Source organism: Ctenopharyngodon idella, chromosome 20, assembly GCF_019924925.1.
Source record: "Ctenopharyngodon idella isolate HZGC_01 chromosome 20, HZGC01, whole genome shotgun sequence".
Classification (NCBI taxonomy): Eukaryota; Metazoa; Chordata; class Actinopteri; order Cypriniformes; family Xenocyprididae; genus Ctenopharyngodon; species Ctenopharyngodon idella.
In genome coordinates this window covers 9,969,814-9,983,218 of record NC_067239.1, presented here as the reverse complement: position 1 = coordinate 9,983,218, position 13,405 = coordinate 9,969,814, and the positions used below count along the sequence as shown (strand labels likewise).

Sequence of the window (13,405 nt, the reverse complement as noted above, 5' to 3'; positions counted from 1 at the left end):
TCCTATAAAGCCTGCTGTTTCATATTTGATACGCATATCTCTAAAGTCTCTAAATGATCAACATGATCAAAACTTTGCTGAAAAAAACTATTATAGCTACACAATCTACTAGATGCCTTCTGTCATCTGATTGATAGTTTATCATTTTTAACAGGTAAAGAGACTTTTAGTATACCCTTATGGAAAAGAAGTTTATTCAAGTGTACTATTAGTAACATACTTAAATATACTTAAAATTGCACTTAAGTATACTTGACTTATACAGACAGAAAAGTCTAAGCAAGTCTTTTGATCGAGATATACTTAAAAGTATAATTAAGTATTCTAAGTATACTTGGCTTGTAGTTGTGTTTAATCTTTTGAGTTAGTAGCCTATTAAATACTTTTTATCACATAGTTTTACATACTGTCTTATAAACGTACATTGTTTGAAAATATTGATTTATAAAGAAAACAGATATATTCCTAATTCTGATTATCTGAATTTTTGTGTAGGCTAGTCCACTGGTAGTGTACATAGGAATTTACTTCAAATCTACTTCACTCTTTCCTTGCCGTTGACTGAATTTTCAGGCTATACTGTAGAGGGTGCTGTTGGGCATCATCCGAAAGAGTACAGAATCTCCGGATCAAAATGCAGAAGAAGAAGCTGAAACAAGCGACTGAAGATTACCAAAGAATATACACTGACAAGAAGCGAAACTAAATAGAACGTTCCACTGCAACACCGGTGCCCAGCAGCAGCCCTGCGTTTCCGCCATTTTGGGGTGAAAGCGACTCGGCAGTCCGCTAGTTTCTATGGCAATATCAGCTGCTTTGTTAAAAAAAAAAAAAAAGTACATTAAAGCTGAAATTAGCTGAAAACCTTAATGATGACAACACAGAATAACATACAAACACTAGACTAATAATCATCAAATCCTTTTAACGGTTTATTATAGACTTTGTGTTTAAAGGGTTAGTCCACTTTCAAATAAAATTTTCCTGATAATTTACTCACCCCCATGTCATCCAAGATGTCCATATCCTTCTTTCTTCAGTCGAAAAGAAATTAAGGTTTTTGATGAAAACATTCCAGGATTATTCTCCTTATAGTGGACTTCAATGGACTCCACTGTTGAAGGTCAAACTTACAGTTTCAGTGCAGCTTCAAAGGGCTTTAAACGATACCAGACGAGGAATAAGAGTCTTATCTAGCGAAACAATCGACCATTTTCTAAAAAAAATACAACTGTATATGCTTTATAAACACAAATGATCGCCTTGCAAGTGGTTCCGCCATTCCGCCTTCCGTATTCTTCAAAAAGCTTACGCTGTATGTCCTACGCCTTCCCTATTCAACTTACGAAACGAACGTGGTGCCAGTTCCATTTTTTCCGTAAGTAGAATGGGGAAGGCGTAGGACATACAGCGTAAGCTTTTTGAAGAATACGGAAGGCGGAATGGCGGAACCACTTGCAAGGCTGGTATTGTTTAAAGCCCTTTGAAGCTGCACTGAAACTGTAATTTTGACCTTCAACAGTGGAGTCCATTGAAGTCCACTATAAGGAGAATAATCCTGGAATGTTTTCATCAAAAACCTTAATTTCTTTTTGACTGAAGAAAGAAGGGCATGGACATTTTATTTGAAAGTGGACTAATCCTTTAAGTCTTCCACTTTTTTTTCCTCCACAAAACCTTTGCTCTCTAGAAACCCAGTCAGTTTGGGTTGAAATTATTTGAAGTTTAAGTATTAGCATTATAAACACTGAATTAATACCAACACATTAAATTAAGGACATGCATCAGAAAAATTGGGAATGTAGGACAATAAATATATAACAGGATATAACAGCTTGACAGTAAACTGTTTTTGCAGTGTTGTCTTATATTAATGTCCGTTAAAGAAAGACTATATGTAAACAAAAAAACACAGCCACTGTGACCAAAAGTGGGAACATAGCAATGCATCATGTTCTATAAAATCATGTTTGTAGCTTAATCCAGGGGATTAAAATGTATATATTTCAGACCTAGTGGAGTAATTTACTCCACTTTAATCCCCTGGATCACGCTACAAACATGATGAACTTAATTTTATTACTTATTAATTTATTAATTTACTATTAATTGTAAATATGTAAAGTTGCATAAAATGGAAATACTCAATAAAGTAGGCTAACTACGTTACCTCAGAAGTGTAATGGTTGGATTCCACAACTGATAACATAAAACATATATAGGCTAAGACAATACAACATTTACTGTAGTTGTCATAAAATTTACTGAATTTGAGAAATTTTCTATTGCGTTCCTGATTTCGCTGTGAGATTCGCCGATTTTGGGTGCGCAAGATGTGATGTAGGCTATTCTGTTGTCCATTTGGCATTTTCACCCCAAAATGGCTGCCGCGCTACCGAGGCGACACCTAGTGGCTGTTAGCCTACCCAAAAAGCTACCCTCTTGGGTTCTATGCTCTTTGAGATTACTCACGCAAAAGACCCTTTTCACATATAAATCAAAACTGCCTAATGTTACTGAATGAAATGTTGAAACCAGGATGAGCTATAGGACTGTGAAGCTTTGGAGGTGTTGATGGACTCAATCTGCTCCATTTGTGTTTTGATCATCGTTCTGAATCCCATCCGGACGTAGTCTTTGACAAAGATGCAATTTTCTCAGCTTTTTGTTTAAAATGTTGTTTGTTTGTTTGTTTTTTTTAAAAAATGAAACTTACCAACATTTAAGTGTTGATAAAAAAGGATTCATGAAGCTAGAATAAAATGTTTTTAAAATGGAAAGAGTTAATTAAAGGTTTTTCAAGTATACAAAATAATACCTAAAATAGTAGGCTAGTATCTACTTGCGCAAAAATAATATATAAAAAGCTAACTATAAGTGTGATGTTATGTTCACTTAAAATAAACTTACAAGTATACTTGCACTAAACTAGTAGTTTAGTATTAAAAATGTACTAATAGTATTAAAGTAGTAAACTACTGGTATACTTATACAGTGGTGGTCATAATTATTGGCACCCTTGGTAAATATGATCAAAGATGACTATAAAAATAAATCTGCATTGTTTATCCTTTTGATCTTTAATTCATAAAATTAGCAAAAATCTAACCCTTCATTGAAGGAAAAGAATTGAAAGTAGGGGGAAAATCACATTATGAAATAAATGTCTTTCTCCAAAACACGTTGGCCACAATTATTGGCACCCTTTTATTCAATACTTTTTGCAACCTCCTTTTGCCAAGAGTCGTCTTCTATAATGCCTGATGAGTTTGGAGAACACCTGACAAGAGACCAGAGACCATTTCTTCATGCAGAATCTCTCCAGATCCTTCAGATTCCCAGCTCCATGTTGGTGCTTCTTCTCCTCAGTTCACTCCACTCATTTTCTGTAGGGTTCAGGTCAGGGGACTGGGCCATGGCAGAAGCTTCATTTTGTGCTCAGTGACACATTTCTGTGTTGATTTTGATGTTTGTTTTGGATTATTGTCCTGATGGAAGATCCAACCACGGCCCATTATTGTATTTCTAGCAGAAGCAGTCAGGTTTTGATTTTTTATCTGTTGGTATTTGATAAAATCCATGATGCAATGTATCTGAACAAGATGTCCAGGACCTCCAGCAGAAAAATAGGCCCACAACATTAAAGATCCAGCAGTATATTTAACCGTGGGCATGGGGTACTTTTTATCCATGTGTGCACCAAACCCATCTGGTGGGTTTGCTGCCAAAAAGCTCTTTTTTTAGTTTCATCTGACCATAGAAGCCGGTCCCGTTTGAAGTTCCAGTCGTGTCTGACAACTGAATATTCTGGAGATTGTTTCTGGATGAGCGCAGAGGATTTTTCTTGAAACCCTCCTGAACAACTTGTGGGGACATAGGTGCTGTTTGATCTTTTTTTTTTAGGCTTTCTGAGACTCAAGACTTAACTAATCTCTGCAATTCTCCAGCTGTGATCTTCCTCCTCACCACGCATTAGGACGATTTAGACACACATCCTCTTCCAGGCAGATTTGTAACATCTTTAGTTGATTAGTCTGCACATCAGAACTATATTCTTTAGTTTTACTCATCGTGATGAATGATTAAGGGAATTTGGCCTTTCTGTTTCTTCATGTTTATACTCCTGTGGAACAGGAAGTCATGGCTGGACAATTTCATGTTCATGATCACCCTGGTGTGCTAAAAAAAAAAAATTAAATATGAATGGGAATATACTTGATATTTTATAAAAATGATATTTTACTCATAAAAAATTCAAGGGGTGCCAATAATTGTGGCCAACATGTTTTGAAGAAAAACATTTATTTCATAATGTGATTTTCCCCCCACCTTCAATTCTTTTCCTTCAATGAAAGGTTAGATTTTTGCTAATTTTATGAATTAAAGATCAAAAGCATAAACAATGCAGATTTATTTTTATAATCATCTTTGATCATATTTACCAAGGGTGCCAATAATTATGACCACCACTGTAAGTTCACTTGTAGTACAGATGGAGTGCAAATGAGAAACATAGTTGTAAACTAGTTGTGTACTTAAAGTTTACTACTGTTACACTTACAGTATAGTACAATTAAACATACTTCATTTGGGCCAATTTAGTCCCAAGTGGTATTGAAATAGTACACTTACATGTTTACTACTAGTACATTGATACTAGTATACTTACTACATAAAGTATACTTAAAAATATACTTGAACATTACTTAAGTATACTTGATAAAATTAACTTGAAGTATACTTCTTTTTCGTAAGGGTAATTCAAAAAATGTCTTCCATAATGTACTTAAAGTGCTCTATTTTCGCACACTAATTTTGTACTTTAAAAAAATGTATTTAGTTACCACTTGTAGTATACTTACAGTATGGGTTCAAGTGTACTATTAGTGGTAACTAAATATTTTTTTTAAATACAGAGATAGTATGTTAAAAGTACATTTTAATTCACATTCATGGTGTCTCAAAGTACACAAAGTACATCAGAGTACACTTAGATGTTCTTAAGATTATCTTAAGAAGTACTAAAGAAGATTTTTTTGTATATTAAGTACAAAATTAGCGGGCAAAAATAGAGCACTTTAAGTACATTATGGAAGTGTACTTTTATTTTCACCTGGGTTATTTAATTATCCATAAGCTATTTTTTGGACAAGTCAAGTATCAATTATGACACATCACATCAGGCTTTTGAGGAACATTTATTTGTACACCATCTGTTTTTTCCCCCACAATAAAAACTACAGAGCTCTGATCATAAAACTATGCATTTAAATATCATCTCACTTAGACATATTATCGGGATATATAGAGTGATATTTATATGCATTTTATGTTAGCATTCTGTTGTGCTGTTATAAAGATCTTAGCAATTTACTTTGCCAGTTATCAGAATTTCATCTTTTTGGCCTTATAAATATCAGCAAGTGCACCAAATTACATATCTTTGAATAAAATTTGAGGTGTTTCTATCCTCGAGTGTGAGCTTCATATTATATCATACTATATGAGCCATAAAATCCTGATGTATCAAATGTAAAACTCAACAAAAAACACATGCAATTTTTTTTGTAAAAAAAAATATATATATATTTTTCAGAATTCTATTTCATATGTTAGGCTTTTTTTGTTAGGGTTAAATTATTTGTTATAACTTTCTATTAATTCTTAACTATAGTTCTTGGGTCAAGTCAACAAGTATACCAAACAAGTATACCAATTTTTTACAAGTGGCCTTGGTTCTGAAATGATTTTATATGTACAAAACTGCAAGTTATCTAAATAAGTGTAAACTTTTATGTGACTAACTATTTCTTTTATTTTATTTTTTGACCATTTGCAAACACCTTTATGTCTACAGTCTACTCTAGACCATATTAAATGTTGTTTTAAAAGTTTGACATTGTGACACGTAATCCTTCTCTGGATAAAATGGTAGAAATCAAGTCGACACTGAGCTTCGCCCCAAAATCATTATGACACAAAAGAATGTTGTCTGAGATAAAGACATTCATGTTTTATTTTTATTTTTTGTAAATTAATGACATAGTTAAACTGTCCATGATGTAAACCACTGGGAGACCACAGACATGTGGGCGGTAACAATGACTTGTCCTGTCTGATTGGTCGATGTTGTGTTTAGGTTTACGAGTATCCTCCTGCGACCCCACATCCTCATAGGACTTTGGATGTTGGCTTTCATGAGCCCTATATGTTGGCTATCATATGATTCATATGGCTTTCAATTAAGCACTGAATGATCAATGCACAGAGTTAGAAGACAAAACAAGATGGCATCAATTTCAATCAAGTGCATCTATAGGAGCAGAACAAAGTGGCATGATGTCAGGAGGACCAATTAGCTATTCTGAATAGCTTTCCACATCTGTTGCTTGACTTGTTTTATTCTACCCGGTATGTAATTTAATTTTACAATTGTTTGTATGGTTTTTAAGTGCTAGTTACAAATAGTTAAGTAAAATAGAAAATGTGTGTGTGTGTGTGTGTGTGTGTGTGTGTGTGTGTGTGTGTGTGTGTGTGTGCGCGCGCGTGTGTGTACAGGTTTATATTACATTTAGTCCCCACAAGGATAGTAAAACCTGAGATCACCTACATTGTGGGTTGGTTTAAGGGTAGGATTAGGGGATTGAGTTCAGGAATTTACTTAAAATCTGCTTTACTCTTTCCCCGCCACTGACTGAATTTCCCGGCTATCCATGTTTTCACTGTTATACAGTAGGGGGCGCTATTACACTTCTTCTGAAAGAGGACAGAATCTCCTGATCAAAACATAGGCTAAGAAGAAACAGAAACAAGCGTTGGAAGATTGCTCATGCAAATGTAAAATAACGCGATCATCAACATTATACAGAAATCAAAACTGCCAAATGGTATCGAATGAAATGTTGAAGCCATGAAGAGGAAACGACTGTGAAGCTTTGGAGGTGTTGATGGACTCAATCTACTCCATCTGTTTTGATCATAGTTCTGAATCCCATCCGGACGTTTTTGTTTAAAATGTTTTTATTTTTTATGAAACACCCACATTCAAGGGTTGATAAAAAAAAAGGATGCACGAAGCTACAATAAAATGTTTTTAAAATGGAAAGAGTTAAAGTACAATTAAAGGTGTATTTCAAGTAAAAAAAAAAAAAAAACCTAAATAGGAACATAGTAGTATACTTAAAGTGCAAAAATAATATATAAATAGTAAACTGTAAGTATGATGTTATGTTTACTTAAAGACAACTTACAAGTACACTTGCAGTGTAAAACTACTTAACTAGTAGTTTACTGAGAGTATATTTCAAAGTGTACTTTCAAATACTAAAAAAAATGTGCTACAAGTATTAAAATAGTAAACTACTAGTATACTTATAAGTTCACTTGTAGTACAGATTCAGTACAAATGAGAAACATTGTTGTGAACTAGTTGTGTACTCAAAGTTTACTACTGTTACACTTATAGTACACTTAAATGTATACTTTTTATATACTAAAAGTGGGCCCATTTAGTCCCAAGCAGTTTTGAAATAGTACACTTACAAGTATACTACTAGTACATTGACATTAGTATACTTACCACATAAAGTATACTTAAAAATGTACTTGAACATTACTTAAGTATACTTGATAAAATTAACTTGAAGTATACTTATTTTTTCGTATGGGTAGTTCTCCACACGTACATTGGTTTTCCTTTGGAATGAAAGATTGGAAGAATGCTAGTAGCTACTGCCCTCTTACGTCCACAACCATAGATATACATAATAAAGGCTAGATGTCTTACGGCAGAGTCTCTAACGTTTGCGGGGGCGGGACTCGGCAGATGGGGGTTGGGTTTGGGGCGGGTCAGAGGCAAGTTAAATACACATAAGTAAATACATAATACATAATTAGAATTATTGTGATAATAATGAGACTTATGTTTCTTTTTTATTTATCTTTATTATAACAAAATTTATAATACATAAAAGGAAACACTGTGGTGCATGTGGAACATGTAACAAAAAATTTAATGTACTTCATGTATTTAACATGAAGGTGTTTCCTAGCGTTTCTTACATCCAGAATTATAATTGTAAGTAGCAGACTTTGCTGCTATAAGTACCCCTCTGGAGGGAGTGTACTTGTGTGCAGGTTTTGTATAGTTGATTTTGCAGCACAAGAGAGCACAGAGTGTGCTATTATTCATGCTCATTCGATTTTCTGTTACAATCTTTCTGACCATGCAAAAGGTTCTCTCTGAGGAGGCATTACTATGAGGAATGCAAAATAGTGCCTTCATCAGACTAGCCAGCTGACTAAACCTGGTCTCAGTCTCACTTTTCCCTACAAGGCCCCAGAATCTGTCCACTCTCTCTTCCTGGATTAATTCCTTGCTGTCTGTGACCTGGTAGCCTGTGAACTCCTCTCTCAGTTTATCTGGGTCAAGCCTCAGTTGTGGAAACATGCAACCTAGCCTTGTCACTGTGTGGTATGGACAGATTTCCAACACATTATCAGTTAGGTTAAATACTTCATAGTTAAATGTACAGATCTAAGAGCACAATTATGACAGAATCACATATTAACAAGGAATCATGAAGAAAGACAAATGAAGCATGCAGGCGTTATTATTACTGAAGTTACAACTTACTGATATATTTTGCTCATTAACATGGAGGACAGTTCTTCATTTTCAAGGAATGCTCTGGCCTCAGCCCCAATTAAGAGATCCTCATTCGCCAGTTGGTGTTCATGTCCATATGATACTTCACTGATTGGAATATCCACAATTAATCTAGCTGGAACAATGTAGCCCAAGTATCTCTTGACCAGTCTTGTCATCTCACTGTGTAGCTTATGGATCATCACTTGCTCTGCCTATTGGGCAAACATGGGTAAACTTAAATAAAAAAACTTAATATAATAACTTAATATAATAACTTGATCTCATGATCATTGAAGTAGGTTCCTGATTTTAGCACTCCTCTCATCCTCATGACTACTAAAGTAAGCCTGCAGACCAGCCCATTGATTGAGCACTCTTTCTATGCATGTGTGGAGGCTGAGCCATCGTGTACTGCAGTATCTGAGAAGATTTAGCTTGTCCTAAATTTACCAAGAACAGACTGACAAAATGTTCTTCTTTTATACTGACCTTTTGTGGAAGTGGCTATACACACCACCCAGTAAATCCTCCACTGGGGCCTTGATGGCCTTCATGCCACAGCCTGTGACAAGTTGGGCAAGGTGGCATATGCAACCCACATCCTGAACATAAGGTTGACTAGCTCTTAGTTTGGTGATGACTGAATGGTGCTTTCCTTTCATCACGCTGCAGTTGTCAGAGTTGAAGGCCACCAGGTTATCCCATGGGATTCCTCCATTTCTGTCATAATCAGACAAATAATTTTTTTTAAACATTCATGCCATTGAATTCAAACGAGCCTTAAGTGCATTCTTGATTGTGTAAATACACTCACCTCAAAGAGGTTTCCAGCTTCTCATAAATATTTTCTGCTGTACCCACATTGCAGACTGGCATGTCAATAAATTTGGTCACAACCTCAAGACTGTTCTCATCATACACTGTTGCCTGTATAACTAGTTCTTTTTCTGTCTGCATGTTGTTTGACTCATCACAAAGTAATCCAAATGGCTGGGTCTGGCAGATTTTTTTGACCTCATCATCAAGCTCTGGGGCAATGGCACCTAACAAATAATAAGAAGAAAAAGAAGTGGTCAAAGATGGTGATGATATAGATAAAAAAATGAATAAGATGATGATGTATTAAAGTGTGTGTTTTGTTTTAGTTTCTGTCAAAAGGCTAACACATTGTAAATCTAGCATTAATAGACAGGGCCAGCCTAGGCAAGATTTTCTATGGTGCCCCTTGACAGCCCATTGCACACAGTAATTGTGTTCATGATTTTATTTATTTCTTTTTTATAGGCTTATATATGGATGGTTAAATTATACAAAAAAACACCTAAGCCACATTACAGCCTAAACACAAATAACAAGAGTGATTAGGCCTACATTCATGCACAAACTTTTCACTGAGCACTTTCAAAAGATTTTGTTTTCCAGTAGATGGCAGCAATCTTCCACTAAACTATGGCACGTTTCACGTTTTCACCATGAATAAAACTGAGAAATGTAGATCTTCATTAATGTGAATTTTGAAAATAATGTGAAACATAAAATGTTGCTACTTTAAAAAAAAAAAAAAAAAAAAAAAACTGTACAGCATATAAATACCATGGTAACACTTTACAATAGGTTTTATCAGTAAACATTAATTAACGTAGACAGATGAACTTACCTTTAAGAAGCTGAGTTGTTTTAGTCTTTCCAGAGGAGTATTTTCTAGCTATGGCAGAATCCGGGAACATGCAATCAACATTGCCATTTTTAGTTCACTCTGTAACACGGTTTCTGCCTCCGTCCGTCCCTTAGTGATAAAGTTTGAAATCGCCGGTGGTGTTACGAGATTTTCGGTTTCCGAAGGCGGAGCAGACATGAATATTAATGAGTTTCCCAGACATGCGCGATTGCACGTGCAACTGAGAATTTTAGTTCACGTTTTATCTCAGGACATTAGTGGATTATTCCATAAAGGTAACTATATTCTCGGCGTCGCGGCTGACTTACGCCTAAACTACAGTTGTTTACTTCTAGGTAACAGTTTATAAAGTTCTCATTAGTATGCACGTTTTGTGCAGACGTCTGTAACTGAATGACAGACACTTCGTGTAACAGCAGAGCAACCTTCTGCTATCGTCTACAATGAGTTCAGCTCGTTGTGCTCTTCCTATGTACCTTGCGATGTAACAGCTGATAGGCCTATATAAATGTGTCTGTGTGGACATAATATTTTTGTAACCTATTGACAACTGGTGTGATTATACATGTGTTAGCTTACCTGTTCAGACTAACATTCTGGTTTTCTGGTTGGTGACAAATGCTGAAAATATTGCTGAAACTATATTGTCTTTTCATGGTTACAAAGAAAGATACACTGACACCACAAGGGTTAATTTTTCAATTGCACAATAAAACCAAGCATCCCAGAACACCTGAATGAGTTGAAGTAGATTATACTGATTTCATATAGCCTAACAGGGAAAATAAATAAATGAAATATTGTTAAAAACATGCAGCTGGCATTTCAATGCTATGTTCTTCTATGTTACCTCAACTTATGAAGATTTAAAACGGGGTCATCCCTCTGGAAATGAAAGAAATGTCCAAAATCAGTGGCCTAATAAAGATTTTTGCAACCTTTTGTTATTCTCTGCCATCTGTTCTCTTGACCATGTGTGACTTGTGTACCTGGATATACAATGATGATCATTGATATAAATGGACAATTTATTTTGATACACAAACATTCATTAGGCTATTTGGTATTCGGGTTGATCGGGAAACTTTTTCCCAGTCATCTCAGTGGCAAAAAGTGTCCCAGTCAACCTGAATTCACTGGTCATTAATGTTCATAAACATACATTTTCTTCATGGGGTTTTAATTAGGGGCACATTTGGCCTCATGAAAATTTGAAAAAAAAAAAAAAAAAAAAAAATTAAACAATGTCAAAACATATATCACAAATCCTGGAATAAAGATGGAAATATGGTCTTGATTTGCTTTTGATAACTAGATGCTTTGTATAATGTGTGATGGAGTGAACATTTGATATTGTGTGAGACATTTAATGACATTTTGTTTTTGTACAAAAAGATGGGCCATGGACTTGCCAACAACAAACTTTAGCTACTGTAGCAGTCCCTTAATATATGGAAATGACACATAAGAAAGCTATTCTCAGATCAAAAAATTACATTTTTAGTCTTAAAGATTTTGAAAAAATGTTTTACCACTCTTTGAATTTTAATGACATTTTTTTTTTTTACTTAAAACTATTTTTATAACAACAAAAAGTTATCTTTTTACATACAGTGGCCCCCAAATTATTTGCACAAATGCATTTGCATTAAAATACTATTCGAATGTCTGGAATCACTGTAGTTTTTTTGTTTTTGTTTTTTAAGAAATGAATTTCACAAGGATGAAGTTTATTCAACAAGGATTTATTAAATACATTTAAAAAAAAAAAGAAGAAGAAGAAGAAGAAGGAAAAAAAGACATTTCTAATGTTACAAAAGATTTCTATTTCAATAGTCTTTAAACTTGCATTTCTGTGAATCAACAGAACAGGCACTGGATCACGGTTTCCACTTTCATTCAGCAGCACAGCTGTTTTCAGCACTGATAATAATAGCTAAGAATGTTTCTTGTTCTCCGCCTTCGGAAACCGAAAATCTCGTAACACCTGTGTGCCTCTTTGTGCCTCCACAGCGCGATTGTGCCGTTGTGATTTATTGTGCTGCGTTACGTCGTTTTTCCCACCGTGTCCGATACTGAAATCAGTGCGACATACTTTGCAAAAAGCGTGGGAATTGTCGATGCTGCTTCGTGATAAGAAATTAAATTCCTCCGTCCAGCTGTTGTTATATTTGCAGCTATATTTAGTTTTTTTCGCCGTAGCACCACCTGAGCTTTCTAATGCCATTTTTAATAGTGACGCTTGATTCAAATTCCCCCGTCTACCTGCGCAGATATCAACAGCTCAACTGAGTTGTAGGTTGCCAGGTTGAGGTCACAAATGGGTTCAAAATTGTATGATGTATCTATTGTATGAGTAGGATGCGTTTCATACAAGATCTGGCAACTGGACAACCTTGGAATAATGTATTGATGTCAGGGACGTGCACAGACATTTTGGGGGGCAGGGGCTCAAGTGGAAAAAAGGGCACTTCTCATAATTATTTATTTAAAAAAAATAATAAACCCTTAAATATATTAAGACAATTTTGACTTCCTTACCAATTTATTTTAATTCCCTTACACTCACGCAATTGTTTTATACTCCACAGGTTTCTACAAAATAATCAGTTCACACAGAGACCACGGTCTTCTTTAGTATTCACTAGGTTTATCACAAGAGAAGGCAACAGCAACTATTTTCAAGTAGGCCTAGCTATATATTTAGAATAAATAACTACACCAAGGAGAGGGACATAGTTTCACTAATAATTTGTTTATTTTGCACAAATCAATAAATCGTTTTAATTCTTTTGGTGTTATTGGAATACTTCTTTCATGTAGTGGACAATTTTAAGATTGTGGTCCATTTTTGCTTCCATGTCTTTTACTCTAATGGAAAGAAAACTTAACCTAACCCTAGAAAAAAGGGCACTTTCTCTCGAGGAAGAAAAAGGGCAGGGGCTCAAGCCCCTTTTATGTCTATGTGTGCACGTGCCTGATTGATGTGATTATTCATATAACGAGGTAGGGCCATACAAATTACGGGAGTTTCCCGGGAGAAATAACAAAATGGGAGGGGGGCGGGAGATGGGTGT

General features: G+C 35.1%; 1 long non-coding RNA gene across 1 annotated transcript; it reads right to left on the bottom strand.

The window, feature by feature from the left end:
- Positions 1 to 7,933: 7,933 nt before the first annotated feature.
- Positions 7,934 to 12,046, bottom strand: LOC127502745 (uncharacterized). The gene is made up of 4 exons (XR_007926915.1): positions 10,308 to 12,046; positions 9,465 to 9,693; positions 9,140 to 9,370; positions 7,934 to 8,862 (listed from the first exon to the last, which is right to left on the bottom strand). It is a non-coding gene; the product is annotated as an uncharacterized LOC127502745 (long non-coding RNA).
- Positions 12,047 to 13,405: the final 1,359 nt, after the last annotated feature.